The following is an 11,951-nucleotide window of genomic DNA, read 5'->3' on the forward strand; positions in this document are numbered from 1 at the left end:
CTTTTGTCTATTTCTTTATTTGTCCCTCACTTTGTGTCTGGTAAAACTGTTGTAACTGGGACAGTAAATGAGGGGAAATCATTCTAACGTAGCCCAGAATAGCAGTGAAAACCCCAAAGGGGTTTTAACCCCCCAACCACCCTATCCAATTAAAAAAGTTTTGGCTGTACATACAGTTTCATTCAATCTATCCTTTTAAAATATATTCCAGTGGCAGGGAAATGCATCAGATTACTGTCCATGTACTCATCGCACTCCTGACCGCATATCCATTAGAATAACATGGGTGCTCGGTAGTCGACGGATGGCCACCGTCACAGAGATGCAAAAGAATATGGACACCGGCACTCCAAAAGCAGATATAATACGTCTATTTATTGATGTACATGCAAAAAGGTAGCATAGCACACTTAGGGGTCCTCTTTTTTCTTTCCGGGCCCCCCATTGGCGGAATGTCAGGGCCTGGTTTCACATGCGACCACTGCGACCCTGGTAGTCCCGCCAGTGGTAGTGCAAGGTGCCTCCTTGTGTGTGACAAATGTATCTATAGCAGCCCAATCACTGCTTAGCTGATATAACTTTCATCAGCTGAGCAGTGTTGGGCTGCTATAGATAAATTTGTCACACACAAGGAGGCACCTTCCTTCACACCAACACCACCTCATACATTTTACTTATTGCTCTCCTCAGTCGTGTCACACCCTCACACAGCCCATGCTTCTCCCCTCAGTGTGTCAGTGCCACATCCTCTGCTGACACCTGCATCAGTCATCATCTCGACAGGCAGCGGTGGTAACCAGCTGCGTTCTCCTTACGCAGAGCCGGCAGAGTGGAGAGAGCAAGCTGGGGGGCAGAGCGCAGCCTAATGAGCAGAGAGCGGGGCATCAGATAGCCCTCCCCGTCCATCTAGCATGCCACCTCAGTGCCAAGTCCCTCGGCGCTGAGTTGTTTACCGGGGCTGGGAGCCAAGACAGGGGGGCCCTCTCCTTTCTTTCCGCCCCCCCCCCAAGCGGCAGAACACATGCGACCGCTGCAGCTGCAACCCTGGTAGTTCCACCAGGCATCCTAACACATCTTTACAAATTCAAGTGTTAACCCCTTCGTGACTGACGACGTACAGTGTACGTCGCCAGCATCGGGGCTGTTTAAACAGACTCCCGGCGACTTTTGCCGCATAGATTAAAAAAATACAATTTAATATAATGCAGGTATGTGTTCGTTTAAAAACATTAAGGGGGTTATTCACTTAGCTGAAGCTATTCACTTCAGCCTTGTATGGCTGATTTCAGCCGTATATTGGCTAAAATCAGCCGTACTTCGGCTGCCTTCGGTCAGCCGAAGTGCAGAAGGAGTTCGACTCAGCCGATCCAACATCTGGATTGGCTGAGCCGAAGCTCCGGCAGCTCACTCGCTGCCGTTCGCCCCTATTCTCATAGCCCGTGAATAGCCCGTACAGCAGCCCTTTGGTTCGACTAAACTGAAGGGCTCTGGCGGCTGAAGTGAGCCGAAGGATCAGCCGAAGCTACGGCTGGATCCTTCGGCTCATTCGTGAATAACCCCTAAGTGTGTTTTTAAAGCTAACTTGTGTAGGTACTTGAATTTGTCTTGGCATCAGCCTCTACAATTCCATGTACAGCAGAGCTCAGAATGTGAGAAGATTCACAAGGAGCCAGTTAGTTATGCTGTAGTCATAAGATATCAAGGAACATGTTAATGGCAGGAGAGAGCAGAATGAAAGATAGATGAGCTCATTAATCTTCTGTTTCTCCTTTACTATCCAATCACAGGCTGGGTGCAGCAACAAAACCTAGTTTCCTTAACTGCACTACAGAAATTTAGGTATCTAAGCCCTGCTGCTGTCTGGCAGGGCTGTGTAAATTTTAGGAATAACCGGAAAGAAATACCGTGGCAGGTAAAAAAACATTAACATACTTATTTTACCTGTATGCTTACCAGTTTGTCTGGAATTCAGTTTTAAGGATTTTATCATTCCTTGTAATTGGGGACTGACACCTTCTTTTTTTACTTTTCTTCCTCTGGATAGTAGTGGGTGGCATTCTTGGCTTCCAGCTGGCTTTTCTTAGGTGAATAAAGAGATCAGAGCTCTAGCTCCTTCAGCTGCTCTTCATTAACAACAGTGGTTATTCCGATTCCGAATATCTCATTAGTTGACTGGGCAAGTATGGGCGTGGAGGCTATCTACATTAGGACAATTGGATGTGTCAAGTGAGATGCTTAGTGAACTCTGATAACCATCTGCTTACTGTTAACAAATGCCTCCAACTTGGACAAATACTGTTATTCACCGTTACATTATTCAGCTTGACTACTTCTGTAGCTTGTTTCACTGTATGCCAGTTTTAGAACCTGGGATAAATCCACTGGCGGAACTATCAAGGTCGCAGCGGTCGCAATTGCGAACAGGCCCTGGCGTTCCGCCACTTGGGGGAGCCCAGCGAGGAAGAAGAGGCCCCCCCCAGATCGTGCCACTCCTTCCCTGCCGTGCTGCCACCCACAGCATGTACGGGCATGCTGTTCGGCAGGGATGGAAAGGCTGTCACTGGTCCCGCAGAATGTGCTGCAGGCACCGCCGGGCAGCACATTCTGCTGTGAGGACCCTCTCCTCTTAGCCCCGCCACCTGGCCGCCGAGACGAGGAAGAGGGCCCTGCAGGAGACGAAAGGTAAGTCTGGAGTGAGAAAGGGGGGGCGCGGGAAACTGTGTGTGTGTGTGGGGGGGTAATGCTGGTGTAGTGGGATTCTGTAGTGCTGACTTCTATTATAATGTATTGCTGGGACTTGTAGTCCCGCATAGCTGGTGGTATTCTACATTGATGTATGATGATTATACAGGAATGCAGAATAGCTCCAACTATGTAGGACTACAAGTCCCAGCAATGCATTATAGTGGGGGGAGGAGGGGTGCTGGTGGTATTCTGCATAGCCGACTTATTATAATGTATGGGACTTGTAGTCCCGCATAGCTGGTGGTATTCTACATTGATGTATGATGATTATACAGGAATGCAGAATAGCTCCAACTATGTAGGACTACAAGTCCCAGCAATGCATTATATTTTTAAGTAGGGATGCACCAGTCAGTGCCAATACTGGGCATTTTCACGAGTACTCACACTCATGAAAATGCCCCGATACAAAACGCAGATACTTGTGTTCTGTCGAGAACGCCGACGTAGTCGAATTTGCCGACCTCAGCATCTACTCTTGCGCACAGACCAGTATTATCGAGGAAACCGGGATTTATTCACAAAGTATTTTGTTTAAATTGTTAATTGTGACTGTTGATAATATTCCATCCGTCATTTCCTGCCATGGACGGTATATTACTAACGGTCACAATTAACCATTAAAACGAATACTTTGTAAATAAATGCCGGTTTCCTCGGTAATCCCGTCTGTACGCAAGCACAGATACTGGGTCGTCGTTCTCGACAGAACACCGCACTAAAATTTTAAACAAGCGGCTGCCTGAGGTCCCGCGCTTGCTGGGGACCTCGGCAGCCTTACTGTTCACATGCGGTGCCATGGCGGTTGGGGGGGGCCCTTTATGGTTTCTTGCACCGGGGCTCTGAAGGTTCTAGTTACGCCTCTGGATAAATCCCATTGTATGATCAAGTAAATTCTTCCACTTCATATTTAATTCTTCAGTGCCATTGCTAGCCCATATGACCAACTGTGCACCGCAAAATGATACCTTATAGCCAGAGGTGGGTGATGGAATAAAGCTGGCTATACACTGCTAAGTTTTTTAAAAGAGCTTTCGCAAGAAAGATCTTTCATTTGACTTTCTATTAGTTGATTAGGTCAAATCGACAATCGATTTTGACCGCAGTGACAAAAACCTCGAAGAAGCAGGATGGAAATTTTCTCTTGAACAAAGATAATTATTAACAGTTATTGTGGTTTTCATTTGTGAAACTCCATTTGTTCGAAAGTCGAATGTTAAAATTAGAGATGCACCGATACTAGTCTCGGTATCGGTGCCAAATGCTCCAATGCTAGCCAGATACCTGAGCTTCCGGTATCAGGAAGCCGGACAGGGGCCATTACCCGCCCCCCGTCTTCCTGATTGGCCAGAAAGCCGGCTTCATGCTTCCTCGCCACCAGGTGACGAGGGAGTATAGAGCGGCTTCCCTGCTAATCGGGAAGCTGGGTGGCAAGTCTTCACACGACGCCCGGCTTCCTGGCTAATCAGGAAGCCAGGTGGCAAGTCATTACACGCCACCTGGCTTCCTTAATGGGGGAGTGGGTATCGGCGAGTACGGAAAAAAACCTTGGTACTTGTACTCGATACAGAAAAACCGGTATCGGTGCATCCCTAGTTAAAATCCTGAAATCTGAAATCTACTAGTGTTTGGCCAGCCTAAGTAGGGAGGCTGATGCCATGGCTGTTAGATGGGGATATATTTATCAGATCACAAATTTTGGGCTTACAAGCACTAGATGGAAAATCATTGCTCATTGCTCCTTCTATCCTAACCAGCCATCCAGTGGCAGCACTAAAATGACAACATCAGTTGGCTAGAGTAATATAAGGCACAGCACACTTTTCTAATGCCATAAAAGCACCATTAGTGTGTTTTCCAGTGTCAACGTCCTTTCCGTTTTCTTGAATGCATCCTCTAAACTTAAAGGCAGCAGGAAATCAAGTTCTACCTCACTACCTGACTATTAACAGCTTCCTGCTTCAATATGTTAGCCCCTAATTTGTTTCATTACTCTGTTCCTCCTTCATCTACAGCAGCAATTATGGCTGTAATGCTGGGAAGGCATTACTTAGGGTGGTAGAAGGAAGCAGTTTTCACAACATGGTCACAGTTGAATGTGACGGAGTGTGTGTATATATCAAATAATGGTACAACTCACAGATGTGAAAAGGCTTACTGGAAAAACAGATGTAGTCAAGGCAACGGGCAATTCTCAATAGAAAAACATAAGCTACCTCACAGACCAAACTAAAAGCAACAGGGCCATTATACAAAGTCATAGAAAAACTTCCAAGGGCCTTGCTCTGTCCTTGGGCTGCTAATCTTTAACAATATGAGGTAAAATGTCTTTGTGTTTACCATGAGGTTAATAAACCCATTAGAGGCTCTAGCAACAGATAATCTACATGGATGAAGAATTTTGAAGAAAAAAGAAATGCTACTTTTTATGGAGCAGAAAGTAGCAAATAGTTGGTGAATAAAGAGGAGCAGCAGGTAGGCCTGTGTCGCATAGGCTTGTAATGAATTGGTGCTGAGTGGCAAAAAATTTGTTTACTGAAGATAACAAGCAGCAGAGCCGAACACAGGTACAGAAGCCTGGAAGTTTCAAACAGGCACTTCTGGAATAACAATGAAAAGGAAAAAAATAAAACAGGTAGTTAACAAGTATTGTCCATGCCACAGGTAAAGATCCACAGCAGTACAATTAATAGTTTTGCTGGCAAATGTTAGATGATAGAATCTAATGAATCACCATCAAAGTACGCGGGTGCCTTGCAGGAGGGTATTTGGGGGCCCTAGTTAAAAAAAATATTTGTACCAGCATCATTATTCTAGGGCCGTTTGAAAGAGAAGAAAAATAACATATGTGCTTTAATAAGTGCTAAACTACCTTAGTTCCCAGGTGGAAGAGCGTATTTTGGTTACTATAATGTTAATGGAAACCAAACTCTCATGACATATTGGTTTACCTTGTCAACTCCTCCTGCAGCCCAGTAAAATTTTACTTGGACAGTGGTGGTTATTTCTGTACCTTTTACCATCTAATCACTGTGTGTGCAGATGTCCATATTCTATCCATCTCAGCTTAGGAGATGGAGGGCCAAACTTTGGCATTCATTTGTGGCACAATGTTCAAGCAATCCATATCTATAAATGAAGACAATACATACTCACCTTTCCAGCTGTCTATGATGCCAAACTCCAGTCTGATGTTGAGAAATCCTACTCTGAAGACTGCATTAAAACCGACACTTTTAGGAGTGGTGATCGCCTGCGTCACCGCAGCTCTCACTAGTTCTTCCTGCTGACCTCCATGTCTCTGGTGTATCCTGTAATGTGTAAATGTCAAAGGGAGGAACAAGGAAGAGCTGCGGGGGACCCAGAAGATCTGGAGCTGCTGACGGTCTGCAAACACTGGATATCACCAGATGCTGGTTCTGCATTTAACATCACGACATAGGAGTTCCTTCTCACATTCCAGCATCAGAATGCCCCACCTACATTCAGGCACAGCTGTCATTGGATTGGAAAGAAAACTATGATCCCCCTAGACAAAGCAAGAAATACACTATATTGCCAAAAGTATTGGGACTGTCCACAAGGTTTAGGAGTGTGTCTATGGGAATGTTTGACCATTCTTCCAGAAGCGCATTTGTCAGGTCAGGTACTGATGTTGGACAAGAAGGCCTGGCTCACAGTCTCCGCTCTAATTCATCCCAGAGGTGTTCTATCGGGTTGAGGTCAGGACTCTATGCAGGCCAGCCAAGTTCCTTAATCCCATACTCGCTCATCCATGTCTTCATGAACCTTGCTTTGTGCACTGGTGCGCAGTCATGTTGGAGCAGGAAGGGGCCATCCCCAAACTGTTCCCACAAAGTTGGGAGCATGAAATTGTCCAAAATGTCTTGGTATGCTGATGCCTGAAGAGTTCCCTTCACTGGAACTAAGGGGCCAAGCCCAACCCCTGAAAACCAAGCCCACACCATACTCCCCCCTCCACCAAACTTTACACTTGGCATAATGCAGTCAGGGAAGTACCGTTCTCCTGGCAACCGCCAAACCCAGACATGTCCATCGGATTGCCAGACAGAGAAGCATGATTTGTCACTCCAGAGAACACGTCTCTACTTCTCTAGAGTCCAGTGGCAGCGTACTTTACACAACTGCATTCGACGCTTTGGATTGCACTTGCTGATGTAAGGCTTAGATGCAGCTGCTTGGCCACACACACTGTTGTTGTGCCAATCTGAAGGCCACATGAAGTTTGGAGGTCTGTAGCTATTGACTCTGCAGACAGTTGACGACTTCTGCGCACTGTACACTTCAGCATGCGCTGACCCCACTCTGTCATTTTACGTGGCCTACCACTTTGTGGCTGAGTTGCTGTTGTTCCCAGTTGCTTCCATTTTGTTATAATACCACCAACAGTTGACCGTGGAATATTTAGTAGCAAGGACATTTCACGGAACACCTAAATCCAATGATTTGGAGGGTAGTGTATATCCTGCATAAGCTGAGGGGTGGGGGGGAGCAATGTTGCACACAGATTAAAATGTTTGCCCAGACTAGAATTAAGATTTAGAATGCACCTACGTCCAGACTATAGACAAGTTACCTTACTTACATATTCTTAACAAGAAGTAGAAGTGTTTTAAAACAAAACATTCCTGACCCCTGTAGCTGCTTGTACTAGCTAGTGCTAGTGTAAACTAATTTGTTCTCAAACATCACAACAAATGATCTTAAGTTGGGTTTCAGTCTATTTTTAACAGAAGTATCACCCACTGGTTGTTTACATTAGATGGCTGGTAGGCTGCCAGGATCTGCTGTTCACATAAAAAGCACACATTAAATGACTTTGTTGTGAATGTTGAAGACAACTTTCTCCACAATGCCTTTAACTAGAGAGGTGAATAAGGGCTTGCTAAAATGCTTTTACTGCTTGTTCGGAATATGTAAACATGTTGGTGTACATAATTTGGGCAGGTTCACTTTAAGTAAAATTGGCAACAGGTGTTCTGTGTGGTAACTACAGCTCTGCCTACTGCCTGATGATGTTAGCATTAGCTTGTGCAGTCAACATCCTGAGCAGGGCGGAACTAACGGCGGGGAAGCCCTTGCGGCCGTCCCAGGGCCCAAGGCCGGGGGGGCCCACTGACAAGGGAGGAGGTGAAGGAGGCCAGGGCTGGGGCCCAGCACCACCGGTCCAGCAGCGGAGGAGGCCGGGCCCAGCAGCACCAGGCCCAGCAGCAATGGTTTGGCTGCGGAGGAGGCCGGGCCACAGCAGCACCGGTATGGTGGCGGCCTCAGGTAGGCTGGTCAGGATCTCAAGTGGGCTCTGCAGGATCTCCGGTGGGCTCTGCGGGGCCTCAGGTGGGTCCAGTGCGTTGCTATGTCCAGAGTCCAGTGCGTTGCTATGTCCAGAGTCTTGTGCCTTGCTGCCCAGCGCATTGCTAAGCCCAAAGTCCATAGTCCGGCGCATTACTATGTCCAGAGTCCAGTGCGTTGCTAAGGCCAGAGTCCAGTGCGTTGCTAAACCCAGAGTCCAGTGCATTGCTATGTCCAAAGTCCAGTGCGTTGCTATGTCCAGAGCCCAGTGTGTTGCTAAGTACAGACTCCGATTCATATACTGTTCTGCATTGCTGTATAATATATTGCTGGGATTTGTAGTCCCCCTACAGCCGGTGTCATTTTCCATTAGAGTGTAAGATCCTCTGTACAGAAACTAATGTGACTGGCTCAGTGTTCTCTGTACAGCAATGCGGTATATGTCTGAGCTGTATAAATGTACAATAATAGTGTGTTACTGTGGGGGGACATTAGAGTGTAAGCTTCCCTGTAGAGAGACTGATGTGATTGGCTCAGTGTTTTCTGTACAGCACGGCGGTATATATCAGAGCTATATAAATGTATAATAATATTGTGTGAGACTGTGGGGGGACTTTGGGGTGTAAGCTCCTCTAGTGCAGAGACCTGTTGGGGAGGGGGGGTTTGGGGGCGAGGGGGATCCGCTCTTGTCCCCCTTTGGGAGGGGGGCGGAGATTAAATCTTGCTCCAGGGCCCTTGATTACTTAGGTGCGCCAGTGATCCTGAGCAGAGGCGGCTCTTTAATTACGCAAATTAGGCGGTCGCCTTAGGCCTCGTGTCCTGGAGGGCCTTGCCCTAATTTGCCCTGTTGGCACATTACCTGGCAGCCAGGTAACGTTATGAGCTCTCAGCCCTGTCGCTGTCAAACTGAGACTCTCAGTTTGACAGCGACAGCTCATCTGTTTCCTCGGTCTTCGGTCCGTGCACTCGGACGGTCTTCTGGAGCTCCGCCCACCAGCCAATCAAAAGAGACCTCACCCCTCCCATTCACCGCACGAGGATCTCAATCTGGCTGGTCCTGCACGCTCCCGCTTGCGAGACGCGGCTGCACGGTCCTGGTGAGAGCCCTGTGGAGAGCCCTGTGGAAAGAGCCTAAAGAGATCCCTGGTTCACCAGCCTGGTTAAAGCCCTGGTGGGTGCTAGTGAGACCCTACAGAACCCAGATGAGACCCTACAGTTTTAACCAGGGCTCTTTGGTTTCTCACCAGGGCTCTTTGGTGTCTCACCAGGGCTCTTTGGTGTCTCACCAGGGCTATGTGGGGTCTCACCAGCCTGGTTAGTCCCCACAGAGCCCTGGTGAGACCCCAAAGAGCCCTTGTGAGACTCCACAGGGCTCTTTGGGGTCTGCCCAGGGCTCTGAGGGGTCTGGCTGGAGAAACCCCACATAGCCCTGGTGAGACCCTACAGAGCCCTGGTGCTGGTGAGACCCTACAGAGCTCTGGTCAGACCCTACAGAGCCCTGGTTTAACCAGGGCTTTGTGGGGTCCCACCAGGGCTCTGTCGGGTCTCACCAGGCTGGTGAGACCCCTCAGAGCCCTGGTGAGACCCCTCAGAGCCCCGGTAAGACCCCTCAGAGCCCTGGTTTATCCGGGGCTCTGCGGGGTCTCACCAGGGCTCTGCGGAGTCTCACCAGGGCCTCACCAGGGCTCTGAGGGGGTCTCATCAGGCTGGTTAGACCTACAGAGCCCTGGTGAGACCCTACAGAGCCCTGGTGAGACCCTACAGAGCCATGGTGCACCAGCCTGATTAAACCCCACAGAGCCATGGTGAGACCTTACAAAGCCCTGGTTTAACAAGGGCCCTGTGGTATCTCACTAGGGCTCTGTGGGGTCTTACCAAGCTGGTGAGACCCCACAGAGTCCTGGTGAGACCCCACAGGCCTGAGTGGTGCCTCATGTTTAGGTTTCGCCTAAGGCCTCGCAAACTCTAGAGCCGCCTCTGATCCTGAGACACCTTGTGCAATGCCCTTGCTCACTGTCAGTATTGCATTTAGCATAGGTCACCCTGTTACACCTGGCAGGAATAGAGAAGTATTTATTACATTTGGACGATGGGCACAGCAAAGCCTCAAATAAGGCTTAGCTATAGTGGGCAGAGCAAATATGACACAGGGAAGGCAGAAGTACACGGAAGAGTTTTTTTTAAATTGCAGTTTTTAAAATAACCTTGGTCTATAATCCAGGAAGAATAGATACCTCTCAAAAGATTACAATTCATGTGCATATAAACTTTTTTTTTAGGTTACCGCCTTAAGGATCATGCATAATACGCTTAATCTGGAGCCATATGTCTAGTACCTGTACCATCTGTACAAAATCCAAAGTGCCTCACGCAGAGCAGACATCTCATAGTCTGACAGATGTACAACACAATCATGACCCTCTGAACATCAAAGTCAATGTCAAAGTGATGCAAGATGATAACACAAATTAAATAAATAAAAATGTGTATATGTTGTATATATATATATATATATAGTCCAGTGGAAGAGGCACTCATGGGTCTTGTAATGAGGCAACATACATGTATGTTCTCCCTGTGCTTGCGTGGGTTTCCTCCCACACTCCAAAGACATGCTGGAAGATTAATTGGCTCCTGTCTAAATCGGCATTGCATATACAGTATGCATGTGAGATATGGACCTAAGATTGTAAGCTCCTTGAGGGCAGGGACTAGTGAATGTGCACTATATAAAGCGCTGTGTAAATTGTCCACAGTATATAAATACCAATAATAAATATACTAATACAAACATTGCACATGCCATTGCATGCTTTCTTAAGCCAAGTCATTACGTTTAAGACAGGATTGATCTTGTGCATAGTATGCTGTGAATCACTGATCCAGCTCTGCCACACTCATTTAGTGCTTGCCCCTAGCACAAGTGCAGTAGTTCTAAGTGCTTACATCCCTAACACAACCTACCAACTATCTCCTAATCAGATCTGTCTGCCTTTAGGCAATTCCTGAAAACTCACCTCTTCAGGGAAGCCTATCCCACCTCCATCTACTCTTTCAATCAGCTCATCCCTCACAATTATTACCTTCTGTATCACTTGTTCCTCCTGGTAGATTGTAAGCTCCAATGACGTGCGTTACCTCTTGCTCCGGGTGAGGCAATCCCCAGCCTCGCCCCCCGCCGGCCGCAGCCCCACCCTCCGCCGGCAGAAGCCACACCCCTGCCATCTGAAGCTCCACCCCTGTCGGCTGAAGTCACGCCCCCCAACCCATCCCCAAGCCAGTGTAAAGGAGGAAGGGAGTAGCCTCCCTGTCCCTCACTTGCTCCTCACTGCTGAGGGCTCTGTCCATGACAGGTTACACAGCGGGGAGGATTTCCCTGATGTGTAACCTGTTAGATGCCGATCTTAATGGAGAAAAAGCTGTCAGCTTCAGACATGCTTTTTCCTCCATAATTCTAGGTGAGGCTCTGCCTCACCTTCCTCCCCTGACCGCAAGTCCCTGGTAAGCTCTCACGAGCCAGGTCCTTCTAATCCTTTTGTATGGTATTGTATTGTCTCCCCATATGTTGTAAAGCACTGCATAAACTGTTGGTGCTATATAAATCCTGTATAATAATAATAATTTATTGATCAGACCAATAAATGTATCTATGTTGTCTCATAACAAGACCCGTGAGTGACACTTCCACTGGACTGTTTGTATCTAATTGCCTTGAGTGCACCTGGGTAGTTTTTACTCTTGTATACTCACCTTCTGTCATTTTCCTTTTCCTGGAACATCTGATGGCAGCACACGATGGGTTACGCTCCGCCCCCATTGTCAAATAGAGAGTCCCAACGCACTCCTGACCGAGAAGCCCCATATATTGTGCGGGGGGGGGGGGGGGGGGTGGGGGG

General features: G+C 47.7%; 1 protein-coding gene and 1 long non-coding RNA gene across 7 annotated transcripts in view; one reads left to right on the plus strand and one right to left on the minus strand.

Moving 5' to 3' along the window:
- The window catches only part of LOC108785921 (small conductance calcium-activated potassium channel protein 2-like), a 109,432-nt gene that overhangs the window by 29,568 nt on the left and 67,913 nt on the right, over nucleotides 1-11,951 (minus strand). The gene's annotated exons all lie outside the window — the stretch shown is intronic.
- The window catches only part of LOC108785923, a 16,965-nt gene continuing 13,442 nt past the window's right edge, over nucleotides 8,429-11,951 (plus strand). The window contains exon 1 of the long non-coding RNA XR_001941160.1: nucleotides 8,429-8,527. This is a non-coding gene — a long non-coding RNA (uncharacterized LOC108785923). The remainder of the gene's footprint in view (nucleotides 8,528-11,951) is intronic.

Source organism: Nanorana parkeri, unplaced genomic scaffold, assembly GCF_000935625.1.
Source record: "Nanorana parkeri isolate BGI_ZX_2015 unplaced genomic scaffold, ASM93562v1 scaffold183, whole genome shotgun sequence".
Classification (NCBI taxonomy): domain Eukaryota; kingdom Metazoa; phylum Chordata; class Amphibia; order Anura; family Dicroglossidae; genus Nanorana; species Nanorana parkeri.